At 40.5% G+C, this 9,377-nt stretch overlaps 1 long non-coding RNA gene across 1 annotated transcript; it reads right to left on the bottom strand.

Moving 5' to 3' along the window:
- Positions 1 to 5,335: 5,335 nt before the first annotated feature.
- Positions 5,336 to 8,011, bottom strand: LOC138946673 (uncharacterized). The gene is made up of 2 exons (XR_011449401.1): positions 7,708 to 8,011; positions 5,336 to 6,594 (listed from the first exon to the last, which is right to left on the bottom strand). It is a non-coding gene; the product is annotated as an uncharacterized lncRNA (long non-coding RNA).
- Positions 8,012 to 9,377: the final 1,366 nt, after the last annotated feature.

The following is a 9,377-nucleotide window of genomic DNA, read 5'->3' as shown; positions in this document are numbered from 1 at the left end:
ACAAGGAGTGGCAGCTATTCTCAAAGCACATTGACAAGCGCCACTAATTTGTCATCTTTAAGAAGTGTGGTGAACGTGCCTGCAGCCACTGCTTCCAACATCCAATCGAGTGCAGAGATGTGCTGGATGCACTTCCGACGCCTGAGAAGGGAGCGCTGTTCTATGCTCCAACGCCATCTGCAGATGACAACCACTTCAAGACATACCTGGAGCTGAAGACAGCGGGCCCAGACACTGCCTACACAACATCACTGGGAGTTGGTGGTGTGACTGGCCGCTGCACTGAGCCAGGCTGCTGTTGGGTCTTCGGCTCTGCTGCAAATGGAAATAGACACACCCGCCTTGTGCACAGAACGAAATGCGCACGTGGCAAGCGTGAGTCTGACCGTGACATCGACGGTACTCCACCAGCCAAAAAGACCAAATACTACACCACCTGCAGAGTTTGTGACAAGACTTTCCCAAGCCCACACTACCTCAACAAGCATAAGACAGAAACTGGACATAAAAAGCAGTAGCAAGCGATTCCATTTTTTTCTTTTTGGGAATGGGGGGTGGGTGGGTGTGTTCTGTTGATTCCAATTTTTTTTTGAGTTGTGGAATTTTTTTAATTCTGTAAGACCCCTAACACAATGTTACGGAAAAAGGTTTTAAAATCGTCATTGGATTTGGATTGTTCCCCTGTATCCAAACATATTATGACTTTGCATACGATAAATGATTGATACCGATACTGTCAAAGTTTCATTTGCGTGTAACAACTGGAGTGACTTTGCTAGTTGTGCAAACACATGAAAACAAATGGAACGTTCACGCTGTTTTGCGCTGATACGAGTACCAGTTATATTATCGCTGCGTGCCTCTAAAAACATGTGCAGTCACGCTTGGCTGGTCATCGCTGGGGCACCTATATCATTCTTAAAATATCAAGCGTCTTTACATGCCTAAAAATGTGCATCAGTGCGTATATGCATGTAACTCTTCTCCAGTGTTTGTATCAATCATTTGTCTAAAGACATGTGAAGTCATGATTGTTCTGAACGCAAGTGAACACTCGAATGACGAGTTTAAAAACATCCCCCCCCCCCCCCCCGCGGGTTAGGGGGTGTCCCATATTGGGACGAGAAAGAATTTACCCGATGCTCCCCAGCATGTCGTAAGAGGCAACTAACGGATTCTGTTTCTCCTTTTACCCTTGTTAAGTGTTTCTTGTATAGAATATAGTCAATGTTTGTAAAGATTTTAGTCAAGCAGTATGTAAGAAATGTTATGTCCTTTGTACTGGAAACTTGCATTCTCCCAGTAAGGTAATACATTGTACTACGTTGCAAGCCCCTGGAGCAAATTTTTGATTAGTGCTTTTGTGAACAAGAAACAATTGACAAGTGGCTCTATTCCATCTCCCCCCTTCCCCCGTCGCGATATAACCTTCGTGGTTGAAAACGACGTTAAACACCAAATAAAGAAAGAAAGAAAGTTTAAAAACATGATTCGAAACATTGCGTCATATCTGAAAAAAATACGTGTAACGATCTCCACGTTTGCCCGAAGTACGTCTAGTATGTTGATAAAATATTCTGAAAGTTTCAAAGCAACCGACCAAGTCATTGCTGAACTAAAGCGCTTTTTGTAACAATATCCCTAAAAAAATAATGACTCCCGTAATACAAGGACACTGGAATTAATGCTGTAATTTGGGTTCGAAATTTGTTGCAATAATTGTTTGGCCGAGTTTAGAACGGTATGCTTATGACTGCTGCTGGTATCAGAATAAACAACGATTTTTGAAACCTCAATCATTTTTAAACAAAACAGTGATGTTACAAGATGGAAAATCCCCTCTGTGTGTTAAAAGGCCAGACTTGTACCTGAAAGCTCACCTTGGGGGTTGTGGAAGGCGATATTAAAGTTAGCAAGTATATATATATGGGATTGAGTTTTTCGTGACGTCATCATGCCTTTCTGGGAGGGCTACTCTACCAGGAACTTCATGCTGGTGGACGATGACGCGAAGAATGACCACTCAAGAACCGTTAGGACTATAAAAAGACCAACAGCCTTATCATGTATGAGTGAACAGGCTGATTCTAGATCTGAGTTTTATCAAGCACTCCTGGTGTATGCCACAGAGGAAACACATTGGGCGACAACCAGTTCCAAAGAGACCTGTGCATGGCTGTCCAAAACTGTGTTTTAGTTTTTTTGTAAGAAAAATCTTGAACAATTACAGTGCAGCCTTCCAAACCGGAATAGAGCCTGGGGAGGTACAGATCATTTGAGATACCATCATGGTATTTGTTTTTGTGTGTATTCGTCTTCAAACTTTTTTCTTCAGAAGTTTGTTGTTTTTCAACGATAGATCGCTTTTTGATAAGTGGACCAGTACCCTTTTTCCAATAAATTAATATTGCATGATGGCATATTTATTAAGTCTTCATAAAGACTATAACATGTCATACCAAACTCGTCCGTCTATCAAGCCTCACTCACTTCTGAATCACTAGAGAACCACGTCGTTTTCACGTGTGAAATATCGGTTGGAAAACAATTAAGATCGAAAAAGTGGTTGTCTTGAATCGATTTTTGTAGAGCCTTACAGAGCAAAAGAAATGTACAGATTTTTTTTTAAAATAGATGAACGTTAAATTGCCAGAGGTTCTTACATGAGCTATAACACTTTGTCATCATTTTCAGGAGTTTTCATTCACATCCAGCTGGGAAATAAATCTCATGTTCCCCATGCAATAAATCCCCGGTTCCCATAGTTGCAGGAAGCAGGTTATACATGGATAATCAAAAGCAAGCCCAATAGAAACACTCGGGGATACTTCGGCTCTTTTCATTGGCGTTTCCTCAGACAGACAGACCACACTGCTTTGCAAAGTTCCAAAAATGAATTGGCAAAATGGCAAAAGTAAACAAAAAACAAGTCGCGTAAGGCGAAAATACAATATTTAGTCAAGTAGCTGTCGAACTCACAGAATGAAACTGAACGCAACGCAACGCAGCAAGACCGTATACTCGTAGCATCGTCACTCCACCGCCCGTGGCAAAGGCAGTGCACGTGGAATTGACAAGAAGAGCGGGGTATTCGTTGCGCTGAGAAGGATAGCACGCTTTTCTGTACCTCTCTTTGTTTTAACTTTCTGAGCGTGTTTTTAATCCAAACATATCATATCTATATATTTTTGGAATCAGGAACCGACAAGGAATAAGATGAAAGTGTTTTTAAATTGATTTCGAAAAAAAAATTTTGATAATAATTTTTATATATTTAATTTTCAGAGCTTGTTTTTAATCCGAATATAACATATTTATATGTTTTTGGAATCAGCAAATGATGGAGAATAAGATAAACGTAAATTTGGATCGTTTTATAAATTTTTAATTTTTTTTACAATTTTCAGATTTTTAATGACCAAAGTCATTAATTAATTTTTAAGCCACCAAGCTGAAATGCAATACCGAACCCCGGGCTTCGTCGAAGATTACTTGACCAAAATTTCAACCAATTTGGTTGAAAAATGAGGGCGTGACAGTGCCGCCTCAACTTTCACGAAAAGCCGGATGTGACGTCATCAAAGACATTTATCAAAAAAATGAAAAAAACGTTCGGGGATTTCATACCCAGTAACTCTCATGTCAAATTTCATAAAGATCGGTCCAGTAGTTTAGTCTGAATCGCTCTACACACACACACACACACACACACAGACACACACACACACAGACACACGCACATACACCATACCCTCGTTTCGATTCCCCCTCGATGTTAAAATATTTAGTCAAAACTTGACTAAATATAACAAAACTACTTCATGAAAGGTCATAAATTCATCACAAACAAATGAAACCTAGCGATATGTTTTGTCTTCTTACAAAGTCATGGAGTGTAAATAACTGTACATATCTAATGGTTGATAGTGTGTGTGTGTTAGTGACTCTAAGTCTCCGTGTGTGTGAATGAGTGTATGTGCGCCTTGAGTCGCCTGTTGGTGAGATATGTGCGCGTTATAAATATTCGTATTATTATTATTATTATTATTATTATCTGTGTTTCGGTACACAGATGTTCGGAGAAACACGAACGTCAAGTTCAAGTCAAACCAATTGACCCCTGACACACACATATTGACCCGTGTACAAGACTTTGTATCGATAAACGAAGTGCAAATAATAATAATAATAAAAGCAAAGAACATAACAACAAGAAATGCAAACATCTAACAAAGCCGAGCAAGCAGGATGACAGGTCCAATGAAAAACAAAGAAGCAATGAGTCGGAAACAAAATCGCGATTCTTTCCTTCGCTGCACGACGCAAATCTTCTGTGACCTTTGACCCAACGTGCCTTGCTGCACGATGCAAATCTTCTGTGACCTTTGACCCAACGTAGCTTCCACATTCAAAAAACTAACCTTAATATTTACAACTGAAAACCGAGCGGGGTGAGAGGAACCTACAGAACTGTGCATCCTCAAACCTGACATACTTATCTCAACATTTCATGAACCCAAAACACAGAAAGTTGCTTTTACACGCCAGCTTTGATTGCAACAACGTGCTGGGGCCCCAAAACATGTATTATCAATACGGAACTCGTGTTTAAAAGCATTGCTCCCTGTGTTGATTTTGCACTTATTTTCACACTACCAAAATGATGACAAAAACGATGTTTGGTGTTTTGTTGTCAGACCATCATTTTTGTCGGTCCTCGGGGGGCATATCGACCTTTGGCCTTGGTCAATGAATATGAAACAAAAGACGACATGCTGCCCCTCGGACCGACAAAAAAGCTTGTCTGTCAACAACCCATCAAACATCTTATAATGTTTGGCAACTTTAAACACAATAACAGTTATTCTGGCAGTTAAGTTTTATGATTTTTTTTAAAGGGTGCATTTCAAATTGAATATCAGGCTTGGGCACCAGTGTATTTGTGTTTGTTGTATTGAAGATGTCTAGTGTCTTTGGATTATACATCGTTAAATCTCCACTTTGTTGTGATTATACTGAATCAATTCTGTGTTTAGTTGACATTCATGTACTTTAGTCGCATGAAGTGACCTAACCAATTAAACAAACAAAAGCAACAAGCTATTTATTGATGTGCATGCATATTTTGTCGAGGAGAGAGAAAGAAAGAGAGAGAGAGGGAGAGTGTGTGTGTGGTGTGCGTGTGTGTGTGTGTGTGTGTGTATGTGTGTGTGTGTGTATGTGTGTGTTGTAACTCCCCTAAGTTTTGGGAGAGGTATAGGAATACCTTTTATCGTACAAAACACTCAGACACAATCAACCACTCTTACTCTAATCACTGACTCCACACCCAGGCAACATTCAAACCAAAGTTTATTATTTACACACACGACATCACCGCATTCACATTCACACCCAATCACAATCACTCAAAATCAAAGATAGATGAAGTAGGAAGAATTATCTTAAAGTTTTAACGAAACAAAATGGCTATGAGAATTTATAACTTAATACTAATAAAACTGTAGATACCCCTAAATATTACCATTTACCACCTTAATCCCCTACTCCCGAAAAATCAAGATGTCTCTTTACAAATTTATCTCAACTCAAAATCCGCTTATCTTCCCCTACATTAATCAATTAACCCCGTTATTTATTAACTAACTTTTATTTCTAACTTATGTTTACCCTAATACCTCGTGATAGGGACTACCGACGTTTTCTGCTACACTGCCTTCAACCTTGATGCATAAGATCAACGCCAAACGCAGCTACACATGAAACCCGTAGGCCCAGCCACCAGTAATACTAATTAACTTAACTTTAAATAACAAACCCCGCAATTCTCTTCCACTTATTTCAACACAATATTTGTCTAATGGTACGAACATTAATTCATCAATAACACACTCACATTAATCCACCACGTAACAACCTTACTTCATAACAACAAATTACCATATCACTACATAATTTTCTCTTCGTGCGTAGTGATCATGACGTTTCACATCAAAGTCCAGTTTCAAATCTCGCCGATCCACAAAATCAACCGTCGCTCGAAAAGATAAAGATTAATCCCGTTGAAATGTAATTAACCAGGCCTGGTACTAAATTACTAACCTAATATTTAATTAATAGTCAATTACTACCTGGTTTCCTCTAACACTTGCAGAATCTCCATGTCTTTAAATGTATTTAAACTAACTTATAGGTCACAGTGCTTATTGAAGCCACAGCTGCATAACTCAGGCACACAGATGCCATAATATATTCTTGTGCACAGACTGCTTGTGGCAATAGAATGCCAGCACTTTCCACCCTTTACCCACTGACGGTGGGCCACCTCACCTTCCCAGCTCACACTTTGCGACACACCGGTGGTCAAAAACCCCACCAACTAGCACGCCTTCCTCCCAGGTATAGAGTCGGAAGCATCTTGCACCCGGAAACTCATGCTGTCTCTTATGTCGTTCGTCTCTCCTGGCTTGGACTCTTCCACAGCCCCGCTTCTGTGCTTGAACGCTCCACAGCTCACACTTCTATGCTTGAACGCTCCACAGCTCACACTTCTATGCTTGAACGCTCCACAGCTCACACTTCTGTGCTTGAACGCTGTCGTAGGAACAAAGCCAAGTATAACTACTTGTTCCCCCAACAATACTTCAATTATCTCCCCTTACCCACAAAGTCCATAAATTAACTCTCCTAACAACAATATCTCCCTCATTAGACTTCCCATAATTATCAATTCTCATCAACTTACAAAGTCCCCTCTTTACTTAATTACTCATTAATTACCATAATTAACTACTTAATTAACCACCCTGGCCATCTCATCAAAGTTACTATTTAACTTTAACCACAACATCATTATCAAAATACCAGAGTCCCAACATGACCAATTATGTAATAATTCTTACAATTTTCACTCCCTTAAATACCTAATTATAGTCTTTACTTTTATACAATTGTAAATACACCATCATCAATATAAATGTACAAAGTATTTACACTCTCATTTCACAAATCAATACAACATGGCTGCCCCCATAATAAACAATTCCTATTCCACTATTTGACCCAACCATTCACAAGCAGCCCCTTCACAAACAACGCCACTTCCCTCACCCCTTATGAATTTAAGTCATATTACATAGTGGCACCTCGTTCTTCCCTCTTTCTCTAACCGTGATGACGTCACATATTCAAAACCAACCCCCCGTCTTCTGTCTTGACAGTGAACTCCCGTATTTCACCCGACGCCACCTTCAGTTTACATTTCTCCGTTTACTCAAACAGCTTGCCTACTTTGCACATCTCATAACACCCGTTTACACCTCCCGTACCTCGTGTCCAATTTTCCGCACTTGCAACTACTACACGACTCATTCTCTGGAGTTAACGCTCTCTACCTTAAATTCACCCTCCATACAAATAAATCCTTCCCACACATGAGTTCACTCGCAGTAACTGCTGACACCTCTTTTCTTCTTTCCACCAGCCTACTCGCTCTCCACACTTCTTGCACAATGAAAAAACTGTCCCCCCCCTTTCCCTCGTTTCCCATTCCCCCTCTCCCCTTTCTACCCCAGACACCATACACATAAAATGACACCAACCAAGGAAACTAAAAAACTAAAACTCTCTCATACACAAACATTTTCGAACCAACAAATTTTGACCCTGAGCACGGAAGGAGAGAAAAACTACAGAATTTCAACACACCTTGCCGTTCGAGGACTGACCACCCGTAGAACCCTTGAAGCCACACCAAGACAGCTGGAACACAACTTGTCTCCGGGGTTGTATAAAACATCAACACGCCGGTCGGCCGGATAGAGCATTCACATCAACCATCCGTTTCCTTCACAGTTTTACACAGCAGTGACCTTCGAGCCTGTGACTCGTTCACGCACCACGCAACCCCACGTGCGTGAATACACTCCCGCGATTGGCTGTCCATATCCACGGACACACACCGAGTCACTGTATAGGCACTCATCCAAGCCAAAACCGCACGAAACCCAGCTCATGCCCGAATTACAAAATAAGTCATAGCTGGACTTGGGCAGAGTTTGTGACAGTGTGTGTGTGTGTGTGCATACATTCATACATACATACCCGTCGCGATATAACCTTGAATGGTTGAAAACGACGTTAAACACCAAATAAAGAAAGAATACATACATACATACATACACTGAGCCCAAAAAGTAAAGGATATTTTTTCAGTGGTATAGCCCAGATGTTAAACAGCAGTTTTTTGGTCAGAAATATACGTGTATTTGAAGATCAGTCTTTCTTCTGCTCAATAATGTGTTTCTGGAATCTGAGCAATATTTGGGTATGACGTCACAGGTCCGTAACCACGCATACCCTCAAAAATGGCCTTTTTTGACGGCATGATTCACTTTCAACCGTCGAAACAGTGTCTTAAACTGAATGATATTTTAAATTGTTTACATCCAAAACTGTATTTGGTGTCTTACCTAACAGTTCATACACATTTCGTTGAAATCAGTCGCTAAGTCAGGCTGATCTAGCGTGTAAAAGAGAGCGACCACAATCCTGAAAAACAGCAACAAATCCAGGGTTTTTGTCGTGTTTTTGCTGTTCACGATTTACGAATTAAGGGACAACCAAAAAGGCGTTATTTCTGTGTCATAACGGACAGATAACGGTTTTCTGTATAGTAGGCCGTTATGATCTCGAGACAATGGTCTTACAGACTCTTAAAAACCTTGCGATGTCCATCTCCACAGCTCCATTTCGTAGCAATCCAACTGTCTGATTCGTCACAACAAATGCCAGATTGTTTCTTGCCGCTATCAAGACGACGATGAGAAAAACACAGTGTTGCCTCCATCTGACGTCATATTTTTGAAATTATATGACGTTATGTCTGCATTCTTCTGTCTTTTTGATTCTTTGTCTTCTTTACTTCTTTCTTACACAGCACAGCTGTGTTTAAAACACGTGAACATTTTTTTTCTGCTACTGCTACTGAGCAAGTTCTACGCTACATCCGTAAAGGCTATACGCATCCTATCGGAGATCGAGAAACATCAGACTTTTTTCGTATAACCTTTGCCCCCAGCGTTTCGACCAATCAGATTTTAGGGCACGGCAGCCTGTCTCTGATAACCGGAACACGGGGGCAATAGGAGCATGGCCTGAAATACCTCTTTCACTTTCGGTGCTCGAAGTACTATTGCGAGAGGAATACTTTGAGAATCTGCAAGAAAACGGATTATCTTGTTTAAAATCATGAACAAAAAGTCAAGGACATGCACGAAGGTATGGTTTGAAACGGCAATTGGTGGTATATGGACGAAAGACTTGGCGAACTTCCTCTGCATAAGCGAAGCAGATGTGATCGACCACAGATACAGATC

Source organism: Littorina saxatilis, linkage group LG14 (genome assembly GCF_037325665.1).
Source record: "Littorina saxatilis isolate snail1 linkage group LG14, US_GU_Lsax_2.0, whole genome shotgun sequence".
In the NCBI taxonomy this organism is placed as follows: Eukaryota; Metazoa; Mollusca; class Gastropoda; order Littorinimorpha; family Littorinidae; genus Littorina; species Littorina saxatilis.
Note: the sequence above shows the minus strand (reverse complement) of the source record. Positions and strands in the feature narration are given on the sequence as shown.